The following is an 18,078-nucleotide window of genomic DNA, read 5'->3' on the forward strand; positions in this document are numbered from 1 at the left end:
GATTTTTATTATTTTTTTCAAATAAGTTAAAGAGTTTCTTATCGTGCTTTCAACCCCAATTTTTAAATAAATTCACTGTAATGTATTGATGGTGGGGAAGCTAGTTCCGGTTGCTTAAGCCAGCTCATCAGGAAACCTTTCCCAATATTTTTAGGAAAACTAGAAATGTCTTATGAAAGAATTATTTTAAACTCAATAAGAATTCAAAACGCATCTTTCACAAAACATTAAAGTTTTGACAAAACACCAACAATAACAGTGAGTTTATTTTTTCTTACATTCCTTTCTACACTTGGCTGGTTGTTTTCCAACTCTAAATGCAGTTGTAAGGGAAAAAATAAAAACAAAATAAACAACTTCTATTTTGTTGTTTTTTTAAAAACAACAGAATAGGGTATTCAGTTTTAAATGCACGGGCACTTGCAAATTTAATTAAAAATTGATTTCGGGAATATTTTAACCCAGCTTAAAAAAATCTTTGTTATGTTTTATAATGGTTTCCAAAATATTTCTAGTCTATCGATGGCCGTTCGTGAGCTGAACCGGTTACAAAAAAGTCCCTTTTTAGTTATTTTGTTTTAAATTATACATCATTTCTTAAACAATATATACAGTATGTGGTATCATTTGAAAGGTTTTTTGAAGCCAAGTCTAGTGGTGCGCAAAATTTACAAAATTGTGCATATATTTAATTTTTCTTAGTAAAAACCTAACAATTTTAAATATTTTGTAATATGACAATTATAAGCAAACGGTTATTTATGATTAATACATCATTGGACGCGACTATAAAATACCTTTTAAATGATACCCCGAATTGGATATTTTGTTTCAAAACAAACAAAAATTTAAAAAAATAATTCAAAATACCTTTTTTTAATTTGGTCCAGCGGTCACTTAAAATATTTTGGGAATCATCATAAAACAAAGCAAGGTAAATTTTGGGAAGGGTAACAAAAACACTTTTTTGCTTTCCATACAGAGTGAGTCGTTCTAATGTACATATGTATCAAAAATTTAGAATTATTACCTTATAATAAGATAATTTTCAGGGAATCTGTATTAATGTTCCAACTGCTGACTGGTATACTTCCAAAAATTGTAAAACGTTGGACTCTAAAATATTTTTGTAGTTCTTCATCAATTTTATGATTAATCCATCAAATTGTAAGAGTTATATTATGGAACGCATTAATCCTTCAACGAAATAAACCAAAATAATCTTATAAGTAATATTGAATATACATACTTTTGTATTTATTGAAATTACCAGTTATACTTTAGGAAGCAGTAAAAATAGGATTCTCTCATGTCCAATACATTTACCACCAAAGTTTAAACGGTCAGATCCATTTTTTACATTTTCTGCAAATAATCGGCATTTTTAATGGAACCACGTGATGAAATAAGACATATATAACTTACCAGACATTTTTTTGTATTTTAATTCGGTTAGAAGTATTTTAATAGGGGGTACAATATTAGCTACTGCTTTCTAAAAAATAAAATAATTAAAAATTAATAAATTTATTTATTTATTGTTTTGAATCAATAAAAACATTACCTTTCATGAACATTTTTTCAATAACTTGGAATTAAACCGTTTATAAAGATCTGAAATTACTAAGCCATGGATTATTTTTTAAATTATTTACAGTCACTAACGATAGAAACACATTAACGACCCTAAACGGGATATTGCTTTTGACTTTAATATTGCAATACTATTTTTTGTTTGCTCTCTTCTAATACTTAGGTTCAATATCTTGGGAACGGCATGCTAAATATTAAGAATATTAGTATCATATGATAGGTCATAGAAAGACCTGGTGTTAATAACTAAAAAAGTTCCTATAATTAGAATAATTAAATCCAAAGCTATATGAAAATTAATAAAATTGTATTTATTTAAAAAAGGTGGGCTTAAAACTATCTGATTTCAATATTAAATATCCTTTATGGGCAATTTCGTGTCGAGTGACCCAAGTCAAATAATAATTTATGTATAAAACAGAAGTATTAATTTCAATATACCTATAATTAGAATAATTAAATCCAAAGCTATATGAAAATTAATAAAATTGTATTTATTTAAAAAAGGTGGGTTTAAAACTATCTGATTTCAATATTAAATATTCCATATGGGCAATTTCGTGTCGAGTGACCCAAGTCAAATAATAATTTATGTATAAAACAGAAGTATTAATTTCAATATAATTTTTCCAGACCTAAACGCGAAAATAGTTTTAAAAATATTGAAAGATAAGATTTAACTCAAATAAATCTAAATATGTTAAAAGTGCAATGTTCATCATATGAATGTCGAAATGTACAACTTGAAAAAGTCTCTAAATGCTTATATCTCCTAAACGAATCAAGAGTGAGTCGAAATTTAATATAAAAACATTTTTTTATATTTCACGCTAAAAAATGGAGTATTTATATTTTTTGTTTTTTGTACTCTTCTTACTATCATCCGGAAGTAACCTAAAAGTATACTTCCAGACGGCGAAAACTAGAAATCAATGTATTTTGTTTTTGTAAAATGTGTGCTCTCGTCTGACAATTGTACAGAAGTGACTACAATCCACACTTCCAGATGAATAAAATACAACATTAATGTGAACACTCTTCAAACTGTCTTCAAGAAGTGACATAAACATACAATTCAAGAAGATACAAAATAGGAAACAATGTATTTTGTTATTGTAAAATGTGTGTTCTCACCCAACTTTCATACAGAAGTCACTAAAACGTATACTTCCAGATGAAAAAAATTCAACAGACATGGTTTTTTGTTTAAGCAAAATGGATGCACTCTTCTAACTATCATCCGGAAGTAACTTAAAAGTATATTTCTAGAAGACGAAAATTCGAAATCAATGTATTTTGTTTTGTAAAATGTGCGTTCTCGTCTGACAATCGTCCAGAAGTGTTTCTGACGTGGCGTCTGGGGTGATGCGCAATAGTTTTGTCTTCTAAATGTTTGAAGGGTATAAGAATTCTGTCACCAGTCGGAAGAACTGATGCCGAGCTGGGGAACGTCTAAGAGTAATTGGAGATACTTCTGGAAGACCCGCAGAAGAAACTTCTAGATGACTCTTGGAAGTAAGGTATTGCCAAGACTCTCCTAGATGTGACTAGGAAGTCACTTCTTGAAGTGACTACTAGTATCCTCTAGAAGTGTTGTATCTTATCTTCTAGAAGATGAGTTTTCTCTTCTTCTTGAAGTAGAGTATTCTCTTCTTCTTGAAGATGAGTGAATATATATACTTTATGGGGTCTTAGAGCAATATTTCGATGTGTTACACACGGAATGACAAAATCAATATACCCCCCATCTTTTTTGATGGTGGGTATAAAAATGGTTCTGTTCAAAATATTTCTAGTATTTTTGCTAAAAATATTTACCCATACAAGCTTTGCATATTACAGCTTACAGACAAATATAAAATGTTTTAACATACAATATATTACGATTCAACTCGCTAACATATTTATAATACCCATATATATTTAATATGGCTTGCCTATAATATTAAAATGTTTTCCTACACAAATTATTCGAAGTCAACAATATTGAAGCCATGCAAGCAGTAATATACGAACATGAAATGTACGCAAGCAGAGCGTATATGTGCCGACGAAAACACGAAACAAAACGATAGTCGAGACTATCATGTTACAATATTTTTACTATTAAAATTAAATATTATTTACTATAGGAAATGACTTATGGTCTAAAATTTAACATTTCATATTGAACTTGAAAAATTATAAAATGTGAAAAATGTATGCAAGATATAACCAAATTTTATTTAGAAAATAATTGAAAACGTTTATATGTATGTATGTATGTATGTATGTATGTATGTATGTATGTATGTATGTATGTATGTATGTATGTATGTATGTATGTATGTATGTATGTATATAATGGGAGAAATGTATGCATGAAATAAGCAAATTTTAATTAGAAAATTTTTGAATTTAATTATTGAATGTATGTATTTATTAAATTTATAATTTTTATGTGGAGTATTAAAATGTATGTATTTGTATTTATTGTAAAAGGTAATATAATTAGAAAAAAGTAGATAAATACTTAGAGGATCATATGTAAAAATATATTCAAATATGTATGTAAAAAATTGTTTTTACAGGATATATTTAAACATATTGTTTGTAACAGAATTTTTTGGCATCAATCCAATTTGTCCAAGTTTTTATGAAATTAAAACAAAATAAAGTTTCAAATTTTATGAGACGTAGATCTCTTTTATTTAAAACCAGGTAATCGTAGAAGGTTTACAGGTTTTTTATGTAAGAGATAATGAGCACGTAGTGCTTATCGTAGACAACATCAATATCAAGACTGAGTAAAACAGAGAAAAAAACTTAATTTGGTGGCAAACAATATTTAAGTCCCGTTAACGGTTTACTTGTTAGAATCTCCCAACAAAGATGTATAAAATTGGCATAACATTCTAACGTTGGTAAAAACGTCATTAAATGGAGCAATTACCAAATTGCAGCTCGCAACAAACTCGCTTAAACAAGGATGATATGGAATAAATTCAATATAAAGCAAGAAACAATAAAACAATAAGTTTGTAAACAGGTAGTGCATTAGTAGTGTCTATAAAATGATCAATAATGAAGGAAATTATAGGTATTTTAGAAATTTGTAACAGGAATGCAAAAAATTAAGAGGGACATAAAAACATAAAATGTTGTTATTGTAATTATACCCTACACCACTATAGTGGAGAGGGTATTATACGTTTGTGCTGATGTTTGTAACATACAAAAAATATTGGTCCAATACCCACCTTAAAGTATACCGATCGATTCAGAATCATTTTCTGAGTCGATTAAGACATGTCCGTCCGTTCGTCTGTCCGGCTGGCTGGCTGGCTGTACATGTAAATCTTGTGCGCAAGGTACAGGCCGCAATTTTCAAGATAATTTAATGAAATTTGGACCAAGTATGTTTTTTGGCACAGGGACGAAGCCTATTGAAAATGGTTGAAATCGGTCCATTATTTCACCTAGCCCTCATACAACCGTACCGCCCGATTTGAACTTTTTATGCCATAATTACGTCAAATATTCTATTATCTCTCTAAAAATTTGCATAAATAAGTTTTACATAAGTATAAATGACACTGCAGATTTTCGTAAGGATCGGCCCTTATTTGACCCTAACCCCCATACAAACCCCCCTTCAAAAAATGTCTTAAACGTCTAAAATTGACTTGTAACTATTTGTATCGCAATGAAACTCAACAAAACTAACTGTTATTTAAAAATATATCCTTTTCCCAAATTTACCGAGGATCGGCCCAATTTGACCTATATAAAGCCTCATTTAGAAATTTTAGTTTTTTTAAATAAATTGCTTAAATATTTTGGAAAAATATTCAACATAAAAGTTTCTTTATAAAAAGTAAAAATTTAAAAATATACTCTTGGTGTAGGGTATTATATGGTCGGCCATGCCCGACTAGACTTTCCTACTTGTTTTTTGTATTTATTTGTATTTTATTAAAAAAAAATTATTCAAAATTAACATGGCATCTTGAAACATAAAATTGCCTGCAGCCTACGTCACAGAAGCAATTTCAAATAGATTTTGACAATCAGTTTGTATGAAAAACTTAAAAGCAAGAATATAAAATATATTTAACCATAAAAAGTGAATTAAAGAATGCCGCTAACCCTTTGATTAAAATGAGGGTGAAACATGTTGCATATTTTCGGGTTTTTGTTTGAGAAAGAAATATAAAACGCCGGTGATACATATTGTTAATATTAATAAAGTGAAGAGTTACTTTGGAAATTCTATTCTTTTTAAAAAAAATATGGGTATTGGTATTCCGGTATTGGTATTTTAGCGTTATCGGTATTTTAACTTTTGTTTTATTTCGGTATAGGTATTTTTGTGGTAACGGTAGTTGTGATCAAAAAGTATTTGATCAAAAGGTAGTTAATATGACTACAAAATGTTCTCTTTCTCGTTATCGCTAAGCTATATATACCAATAACGCTAAAAATATCAATACCGAAATATTTCTTTCTCAAACATTGACAACCTTCTTCACATCAAAAACGAAGGGTGGTTATATCGAAACATAACATATAAACCCACAAAAGTATATACATATATTCTGAGTCTTTATTAAATTATAATCCCCATTATCCCAATGTCTGGATATTTTATCTATAGATTAAACGATAGGAGGTGGGATTAAAGGGGCTAAAACGAATGAAATGCGATACACACAAATTTTACACAACCCAAAATCTATCTAAATTTTTTTTGAGGACCTAGGTTTTTGACAACAGACTTAGGTCCTTGACAGCAGAGTTTCCGCTCTATATACTCTATGCTTTGAACCTCGATTAAATCATAATCGCTAAGAATTTGGAAACATTGAAGAACATAAAATTTGTGATTGTATGAAAAGAATGTGTGTACCGAATTACATTAAAATCAGAGACGTTCATGCTCAAAATTGTTTGATGATACATACAAAACGCCTATAAATTAACAATACGACCTAACTTTTTAAAACCCTTTGGGAATTGGGTCTATTAACTGTCTACCGTTAGCCTTGTTCGGGAAAGATTTGAAGACCCAAAATTTGTTGCATAGTGTAATATTGAACCTAAAGACATGAAATTAGGTATGCAGAGCAGCGTTGCGCGTTCATATTGTTCTTATTACGAAGGTTTTCGGCAATTCACACGTACACAACCCGATCGTACAAAACTAATCTTTAGTTGCTTGACAGCATTGAACAAAATAGGATGTGTCGCTTTGTTTCAGAAATTGTAAGCAAAATTTGTAAAAACAAAAACATCATTTGAAAACAAGAGAATAACTTGAAAAAGAAACTCGTACACTCAAACAACTTTTTAGGAATGAATAATAATAAAAATACATAAAAACAATATTTTTTTAATATCGTTTTTAAACATGTTATATTAAAAAAAATTAAATCTTTGTGAAGAAATAAACATTTTTATTTTCTTTGAATATGTTTTATCTGTCATATCTGTTTCATAACAAGTAAAATGGTAAATTACTTGTTATGAAATTTGATTATAACAAGCGTAATTAGGCAATCTTTTTTTCTAATTGTTTTTTTTTTAGTATTTTATGCGCTTGGTTTATGTAGAGCCCTGATTATGTGATAACCTGTAAAGGGTTTTTTTTGTATTTTTTTATTTTCCAAAAAGTTCTGTTTTGAATTTACTATAATATTGAACCTTGAAACATGATATTAGGTTTTTCTGGTACTTTTTCGTTGTTCAAAAGGTACTTTTTTATTTAATATATACATATGTAGATTCAGAATTAGGTTAGAATCCATAATAGGAATCTTCTTTGTAATTGTTCGTTTTTCAAAAAACCTTATGCAAACTCTACAAAATGCTCTTATGGAGAAACAAAAGTGTGGAAAAAAGTGGAATTATATTGCATAATTTCTATAAAAATTACAAAAGAAGGTGTAAAAAACAGGTACATTTTTTCGAAATATTTTTTAATTATGATTCATAACTTTTCCCGATGTGAACCAATGGTTAAATTTAGGTAATTTTGTTAAATTCTTTTGCTTCGTTTATTCGTGAGCGTGTTTTACTCAGACAGACGGACATAACTTAATCGACTCAGATTTTGATAAGGATCTAGAATATATGTATATACTTTGTTGAGTCTCACATAAATATTTCTTGGTGTTACACACGGAATGTTATAAATACCCTCTATCACCACCAAAGGTGGTGGATGGTACAAAACCAAAGGCTTTATAAAAGTATTCTGATCTCGGGGATAAAAATTTCGGCCTGTGTTATTAGCGTAAAGTTGAAATGTGACCTGATTTTCACTAAGACCGGATTTATTAAAATATAACAAATTGTATAATGACTGCTTTAAATATAACATTTTTACGGTGTACAATTTCGTGGCAATATTTGTTTAATAGATATGTGATACCATGCATACATTTCCTGTAGCGAAGTTTATCAAATTATATCTAAAAGATTAACATTAAGGGTAGGACAAAGATTTACAATATCTGCATATAAGGCAGAAATTATAAAAGTTTGGCAAAAGAAAATATTTTAGTTCTTTGATATCAATGTTCTTACATTGAGTCTATTTAGCTTAGATATTAATTTTGACCTGGGCCTAAGAAACGATGTTCAGTTGTTTGGTATTCGCCACAGGAACATAGGTCGTTGTCCCCGATAGCAATTCTACAGATGGGATCTTTGCAAATTGTATGATTAATCATGAGTCGATTTACGAACACAATTAATGATTTGCCCCAAAAATTTATCACTAAATCAAATTTCGAATTATCCCAACAATCCTGCGATATATCCGGCTCTATTGGAGGAATTTATCTCCATGCCATTATTGTGATCGAGACAATTTCCAACCGCTGATCATGATCGGATGCAATGGTATCCGCCATATGTCCTGGTACCTATAAGAAGTGAACGAGTATATTATTAGTTCTGCAATTCTATAATTCTTTACGAATCTGAAAAATATAAGGGTGAGTTCCGCACTAGAGATTGAAGTAGTGATTTACCATCCTGTAGTAGAACCCTCTTATAATCCTGTAGTAGAACCATTTTCAAAGTCTCAAGTATGGCAAATGCCTCAACCGTAAAAACCGATGATTTAGCGTTCAACGGAAAATAAGCCTCAATTCCAAGATCTGAGAACCATATACCCGATCCTACATAATTGTCAGTTTAAGACCCTTCAGTGTAGATTAGCTTATACCCAGCCCAATTAAGTTTCCAAGTACCTAGCGCGATGTATAAGAAGACTTCCGTGCATCCAAAAATTTTCCCATTGCACAGTGATACATTTGGCACTTTTAGAACGACATTAATCAAATTTTAGTGATAATGAGTTCTAATTTTAGTTACAGTTAGCAAACAATTGGCCAAACGCTCCTCATAATAATCAGCATGATAAGACTGCTGCCACGCCAATTTTTTACAATTATATATTGAATAAAAATTTAATTTTCGGCCGAATTTATCTTAAAACTTTTGCAATCGATTTTGAATTGTTATATTGTTTCTCTCGGAATGGTTGCAGAATTTTCCATTAGGGGGTTAAGAAAAGAAACACAGAGAATTCAATTAGTATATAAAAACGGGGGGAGATTATTTTATTTACTTACTTCACTAGGGAAAAAACTATGTGATACTGATCCATAACTTAAAACTAACCCTTAACCCTTTGCTACAGCTGAGAGGTCTTGTAAGCTTCTCAGTTGTAATGTAGCTTAAACTCTCTCATATGTAGATAGACAACAGTGTAGGAAAAAAAATTAGGTATCGTTTTGAAGTAAACATCCCGCCCCTTGCAGGATTGCATTGGTCTGAAGGGGAACGGGATACAAATGTGTTTTGTATATACATATAATAAACATATAATTCATTTAATATAAAATTCATTGGGGTTTATGTAGGATCATTTGTGTAATTACAATAAAAAGAAATCATAATAAAAAATTACATTAAAAAACAAATGCATATTAAAAAAAGATAATCCACATAATTATAATTCAGTTTCAAATAAAAACTTAAAGTTAAAAAAAATATATTTAAATTTTATAAAGAAAATTAATATAAAAGTTTCTATTCGTGGCTTATTATCTTGCTAATTATGTATGAAAATCAAAATGAGGTGTATGTATTTATGTATGTTTAAATGTATAGGAATTGATTTTATAATTAAGTATTTATTTGTTCATTAAAATTTCTAAGAATTTGCTTGTGGTTTTATTATTTATATGTATGAATATACATATGTATGTATGAAAATGCATTTGTGTATGACTGTATATATGTATGTATGTGTATTTTTTGTCGTTTTGAATTTCTAAGAATTTGGTTGAGGCTGTGCACGAAAAGTTCTCAGTGTTATTGCAAATGAAGTTATACGAATAATTTTTATAAAAAAAACATCATGTATATACATACATGCATACATACATACATATGTGCATACGTACATGCATACATACATATGTACATACATACATACATGCATACATACATATGTATGTATTTTATTATGTCTGCTTTCTGGTGTGTAAATCTATTTTTTCATGACCTTTAAATTCATTTTTGCACCAAATGATCTTTCCACAGAAACCTGTGTTGATGGAACTGATAAAGCCACATTTAGCAAATGTCCCATTTCAGGATCATATAACTTCTTCGTTTTTCAATGTTCCAAAATATTTGTGTCGAACTTTTGTTGTCCGCCATGTCCATCAATGAACATATGAAAAAATATACCAATTTATATATATAAAAAGATTTCCTTTCTAACACTTTCTTAGAATTATTTTTTTTTATTGCATCATAAAACCTTTTTCTCGCAAACATACATACATTTGCTGATTTCCGCTCGAATTTAACTCGAATTCAACTTGTTTTCCACTCGCTCGCAATCGAGTTGAAAAACGAAAACGTGCAAATATCGCTTACGAAGAGAATACAAAAAACACGAATTTTATTCGCGATTTAATTTTTAAAACGAGCGATATTAATAAAATAACGATTGCGAGCGATATTTTTACCTATTCTGGTTCGAATAACAGAAATTCCCAACATATTCTTTGTTTTTATCAGTGATTAAAATTACTAATATATTAGTAACCAAAATGCATATTTTCTCCTATGCATACCACAGTGGGGCAGAATGGAAATTTTTTGGAAATAAATCTGGCGGATCAAAGTAGGGTACCTACGACATGTAAAATTTTTAAACTCGTGCCATTTTTTATTTTTCACCCTAATACAAAGATTTTTATATTTTCTGAAACGAGATCTTGAAAAAACATGCTTGGACATACTACTTATCTCTTATAATATCCGAGTTATAGGCATTTAAAAATTTAGTGATACAAAATTTACCATACCTTGGTCCGCCTTTTTTTGAATACCGGGCGTAATTTTGGACCAAATGGACTCAATTTTTTCTTGTTAGTTAGACAACAAAAATTTCCAATAATATACAAAAAATTTCAGATCAATATCATTTACAGATCCAAAAATATACGTTTTTTAATTTAAAAAATTCAAAAAATTTTAGATTTTGCAATTTTATAGTTTTCTAAAAGGTATCTTTACGCAGAACGCTTTGGCGTAAAAAACTTGTTTATTTTTTGAAAATGTTGCCACTGCGTCCTTCCGAATATGACCTATTTTTTATCAAAACTTCAACTTTGGGCGACATGTTCTAAAATCCCAAAGCTGGGATCAGAAAACTGATGGAGAGGTCAGCAATGCCATAACAGAAATTTCTTCCTTCTGGAGATGCTCAATATGTAATGAGAAAAAGTCGCAATTCTCAAATATTTGGGTGAAAACAAAAAAATGGCACGAGTTTAAAAATTTTACATGTCGTAGGTACCCTACTTTGAGCCGCCACAGCTCCGTCCCTGGGGCATCTGCGGGGTTCATCTTCAAAACTTAAACTCGAATACAACTTGGCTACGCTCACGCCAAATTTTATCCCGATCGGATCAGCCGTTTAGAAATGCCAGATTTATTTCCAAAAAATTTCCATTCTGCCCCACTGTGCACTCCATTCCAGCGAATTCTTTACAGGAGTTCAGCTGATGAGGAGATTGTGGATTATGAACTGCATACCGTTACATTTGGTATTAATTGCGCTCCTTATTTACAGGACTCTGAGCAAACCCTCCCATTGGCTTCGAAGATTTTAAGCGAAGGAATGTACGTCGACGACGTGTTATCTGGAGCTCATGAAGTGTCTAGTGCTTTGTTAGCCAGGGATCAGTTGGTTAGGGCTTTATCGGCTGCCGGATTTGAACTCAGGAATGGAATTCGAATGACAAGTCAATTTTAAGGGATTTGCCTCCTAGACATTTGGTTGACGCAAAGCTTTTAACTTTCATGGAGTCTAGTATTTTTTGGAATGCCCAGTTAGATTCATTTTTCTTCAAAGTATGTCCTTTAGAAATTAAAACTTTTTATTCGAAAAGAAAGGTGTTATCAAAGTTTTTTGATCCAGTAAACTTATGACTTGCTACAAAAATCTGTTCACAATCACTGTTACTACACTTTAGTAGATACAATATACAACTTGATTGTGAATTGAACAAATATGTTTAAATATATCCTGTAAAAAAATATATTCAAATATGTATATATTTGAATATATTTTTACATTCACATGATCCTCTAAGTATTTATATACTTTTTTCTAATTATATTACCTTTTACAATAAATACAAATACATACATTTTAATACTCCACATAAAAATTATAAATTTAATAAATACATACATTCAATAATTCAAAAATTTTCTAATTAAAATTTGGTTATTTCATGCATACATTTCTCCCATAATATACATACATATAAACGTAAATATTTTTAGCAAAAATACTAGAAATATTTTGAACAGAACCATTTTTTAAATATGAGGTAAATGCATATTTATTGCAGAGTCAAAAATAAAAATATAAAAGCATTTACTAATATTTAAACTCTGTTTTAATTGTGTGGATCCTATGTATATTTTAGGTTTAGGTTCTTAACCAAGGTTCTTGCTCCGACTTATTTATCTTGTGAATAGAACTTATCCTCGGATTTCTACAACTAGATGGCGAATTCCATTCAGAAATTACCGGGCTACCAATATATTTTCTACTTAGACATACACGGTATTATCTTTCTGTATTACTATCTTTTTCTATAAAATTTGATTATTCTAGTTCCAATTGTGTGTCCTGTGAGATGATATGGCCGTGTATTCGCAGGCTTCTGGAGAATTATCCTAGCTGCTTGGCTTTCTATTTCAGTGGCACAAATTAATTTTTCTTTTATTCTATAAAATTTAAAATTTGTCTTATTATTTTTTAATAATCCAACGTTTTCTCGGTAGCAATTATTTGTTAACTCTCTTGCTTATGATTTTCGTAATCTTGATTTTTCCTTAAAAAGTTCACACAAGAAAAGTAACTGAATTTTTGTAAAAAACAAATACTATTAAAAAATAACGTATTTTCTACCAAAAAAAAAAAATATAATGTACATCAAGAGAGTTTCAGGTCAATGTACTCTCTGCGCAGCCTTGAAAAGTTGCCTTTTTTCTTTAGAGAATATCCTTCTCTTAATTTTTGCTTCTAATTGCGTAGTGATTTTGATTAATCTTGAATCACCCTGTTAGGTTTACATTCCACATTTTAACGTTTATGACAGATAAACAAAACCATGCACATTTAGACATTGAAAGACAAAACATAATGCCAGCCAATAAAAACAATGAACAACAAATCACAGACCATAAGAATTAAATAAAACTACATACAATCAACAAGAAAAAACAAACCTAAGTAAAACAGAAACAAATAAAATAAACTGGAAACAAAAAATCTATGCAAGCAAAACAAAGCAAGGATCAACAAAAACGATAGTGCAAAACGAGCCACTACTGCTTGGAACATCCAGGAAGAACATGCCAACTCCCCCGCTATCAGACCTGCAATCTCAACATATTTTAACATAATTAATTAATATTGAAACAGTTTCGTAAATGTTGCAATCGAGGTTTAGGCAAAGGTTTTGTCATCATATTAGGATTTTCTGTTGACACTTAAGAAACATTTAAATGACCGTCATTAACTTTTTCTCTAATGAAAAAATGCTTCAAAGCAATATGCTTAGTTCGTTTATGAAACTCCGGTTTTGTGCTAATCATATTGCAGCAGTGTTATCAATATGAATTACAGGAAGTTCATTATAGTTGATTAAATCATTTAAAAGTGTTTTTAACCAAATTATTTCTTTTGTACCCTCGTTTGCAGCTACTATTTCTGTCTCTGTTGTTGAAGTCGACACCATTGGTTGTCTCTGGCTTAACCACGAGATTGGTCCACCTGCTTATGAAACAACAACACCAGATGTTGAACGACCAGTATTTGTACAACCACCAAAATCAGCATCACTATAACAACTTAGCTTCTTTGGACCTTGTCTTTTGTAAATTATACCAAAATTTATTGTGACGGCGATTTTTTTTCCTATACCACTGTGTGACGCACATTCCATAACGGATTACGCTAGGTAATTTTTTTTGCTTTACCTTTGAATTGGTGGTGGAAAGAAGATATGTAGATATGTACATGTGATGCAAAAACACAGTCCTTATAAAAATGACCTGTAGTAGTGCTTCTCTTTCCTACTTTATCATTTTACGGACATTCCTTAATGATCCTTTATATATTTTTCTAAGCGCCTGTTCATTCATTATTGTAAGATAATTGCCAGTATGTACTAATAATTTATAGAAATGTGACATATGTATATGTACCTGCATATGATAAACATACATGTATATGTATGTAATACACTCATACATTTTTGTTGCTTTAACCTTTCACAATGTAAAATTACAAAAACAACATTTTATGTTTTTATGTCCGTCTTAATTAATTTTTTGCATTCCTGTTACAAATTTCTAAAATACCTATAATTTCCTTCATTATTGATCATTTCATAGACATGCATTACTACCTGTTTACAAAGTTATTGTTATTGTTTCTTGCTTTATATTGAATTTATTCCATATCATCCTGTCACATGTTTAAATATATCCTGTAAAAACAATTTTTTACATATGTACATACATACATATTTGAATATATTTTTACATTCATATGATCCTCTACTTTTTTTCTAATTATATTACCTTTTACAATAAATACAAATACATACATTTTAATACTCCACATAACAATTATAAATTTAATAAATACATACATTCAATTCAAAAATTTTCTAATTAAAATTTGGTTATTTCATGCATACATTTCTCCCATTATATACATACATACATACATACATACATACATACATACATACATACATACATACATACATACATACATATAAACGTTTTCAAATATTTTCTAAATAAAATTTGGTTATATCTTGCCTACATTTTTCACATTTTATAATTTTTAATTTTAGACCATAAGTCATTTCCTATAGTAAATAATATTTAAGTTTGATAGTAAAAATATTGTAACCTGATAGTCTCGACTATCGTTTTGTTTCGTGTTTTCGTCGGCACATATATGCTCTGCTTGCGTTAATTTCATGTTCGTATATTACTGCTTGCATGGCTTCAATATTGTTGACTTCGAATAATTTGTGTAGGAAAATATTTTAATATTATAGGCAAGCCATATTAAATATATATGGGTATTATAAATATGTAAGCGAGTTGAATCGTAATATATTGTATGTTAAAACATTTTATATTTGTCTGTATGCTGTAATATGCTTGTATGGGTAAATATTTTTAGCAAAAATACTAGAAATATTTCGTATGGGAGCAATTAAATATATTATATTCATAAAATATATTTATATTTTAATATTACAAACATACGTATGCACAGTGGGGCAGAATGGAAATTTTTTGGAAATAAATCTGGCATTTCTAAACGGCTGATCCGATCGCGATAAAATTTGGCGTGAGCGTAGCCAAGGAGTATTCGAGTTTAAGTTTTGAAGATGAACCCCACAGATGCCCCAGGGACGGAGCTGTGGCGGCTCAAAGTAGGGTACCTACGACATGTAAAATTTTTAAACTCATGCCATTTTTTTGTTTTTCACCCTAATACAGCCTAATTTAGTGATACAAAATTTACCATACCTTCGTCCGCCTTTTTTTTGAATACCGGGCGTAATTTTGGACCAAATGGACTCAATTTTTTAAACTCGTGCCATTTTTTGTTTTTCACCCTAATACAGCCTAATTTAGTGATACAAAATTTACCATACCTTGGTCCGCCTTTTTTTGAATACCGGGCGTAATTTTGGACCAAATGGACTCAATTTCTTGTTAGTTAGACAACAAAATTTACAATAATATACAAAAAAGTTCAGATCAATATCATTTACAGATCCAAAAATATACGTTTTTTAATTTAAAAATTCAAAAAATTGTAGATTTTTGCCGTGTTTTTGCCCAAAATGTGTCTTAACTCTTTTATTAATAAAATAAAATTTTCTTTAAGAACATATAACAATTTTATCGTTTTCTAAAAGGTATCTTTACGCAGAACGCTTTGGCGTAAAAAACTTGTCCTACTAAAATACTTAATACTAAAATATGAAAAAGATGAAATTAAAGGACACAGGTTTAAATGAACATATTTTTGAATGTAATTGAGATATTGGCTTGAAATTTTTTGTAAAGGGTAAGCAGTTTTGGAAACCTCAATCTGTTTTCCATTTACTCCAAAAGTATTTTCCCAGCCCTGAAAGAAATGTGGACCCTATGGGCAAAAATGTAAAAATCCCATTTTTGGGATTTTCATTCCTATTTTTGGGAATTGCGGGATGCCCTTTGACCTTTTAAATTTTTTTTTTTTCATTTTCTTATTTGAAATGACAAATTTAACAAGCGTTGAAGATTTCATTGAGTTTTGTTCATAAATAAAGATTTTGTCATATATTACATATTTGTTAAACTTCTAAAACTATGATTATATCAAAATTTTAATACAAAAAATTTCAAGCCAATATCTCAATTACATTCAAAAATATGTTCATTTAAACCTGTGTCCTTTAATTTCATCTTTTTCATATTTTAGTATTAAGTATGACAGAACATACATTTGGTGTTGAATAAAATATTTGGACAATTTTTAAAAATTATTTAGTTAATTATTTTATTAAAGACTATAACATTGTATATACAATAAAAAAATATAATTTTATTATGAGCCACGCACAACAACACCTAAATCACCCCACACAAACCACCTTTCCCGCCCACCGAAATAAAAACACAATTTAATACAATATCATCAGTTAGTATAATAGCTTTTTTTATTTGAACTGTTTATCTTAAACATAATACAATTAATTCTTACAAACTACTTATATCGTTAATTCCCAACACCACTTATTTTCTCTAAAATAATCTGTCATATTGGTATACATATCCAGAAGGTAATATAATTCCTTTAAATCTTCCTCGTTTTGAGATGATAGAGTTTCATAACAAATCCATCTTTTTCGCATAGTTGAAAGAACAGGATTAGAAGATAGAAGTAAACTATTAAAAATATCTTCATTCTGTGATTGCCTGGAGCATTTTCTTGAGCTGAAAAGTTGAACATGCTTAAAATCTCGATTCCTCGCTTCCTGGGCTTCTTCTGTTAACTCTCCAAGTGGAAGAATATTCGATTCAATTATTATTTGACCATGACACAATACTTTGTGTACTGTTGGTGTTAGTTCCCTCCATGGATACAGAGATACAAGTAATTTAGAAATTTCAGATGTATATTCCCCAAATCGATTTCCATTATTTTTCTCGCCGTATTACCGTCATTGTACTACCGCAACTTGGAAGTGGTTTGTCGATGTTTAATCCCATCTGAACTTTAAATTCTTCTTGGATTCTGCTTTTTTCCGCAGCTCTCAGTTCTTTCAATTCTTCATTATTTTTTGTTGATTTAGTAAGATTCTCTGGCACACTTCTATATTTGAGGTCGTATGCTATGTGTAAAAGTAATCCAAAAATCGTATTCTGGCATGAAGTGGTGAAATTCCGAAAGACAGGACTTCTTCATTAATACTTCTGCTTTTGTTTTTATAATTGCACTTTTTTTCATTACATATTGAGCATCTCAGAAGAAGAAGTTTCTGTTATGGCATTGCTGACCTTTCCATCAATTATTGTTAAGCTTAGCTGATATGATACGTTAATAGAGAATTCCTTTATTTTTATGCAAATGGGCTCCAGTGCATTTATTTCATCTTTTAAATATTCCACTAAATCTTTTGTTGTTTTCTTTGACTCCTTTATATATTCAAATCACATTTTGAACCCGGATTAAGGGAATATGAACGAATTTGTAATGGCACTAATGATGACATAAATACACTTTTTGTAGTCTGCTAATGTTCGACTTCCACAAGCTTGTTTGTATTCTGGAAGTGCTGATAAACCGTCACATCCCCACTTACACATTAAGAC

This window comes from Lucilia cuprina, chromosome 4 (assembly GCF_022045245.1).
Source record: "Lucilia cuprina isolate Lc7/37 chromosome 4, ASM2204524v1, whole genome shotgun sequence".
Taxonomy (NCBI): domain Eukaryota; kingdom Metazoa; phylum Arthropoda; class Insecta; order Diptera; family Calliphoridae; genus Lucilia; species Lucilia cuprina.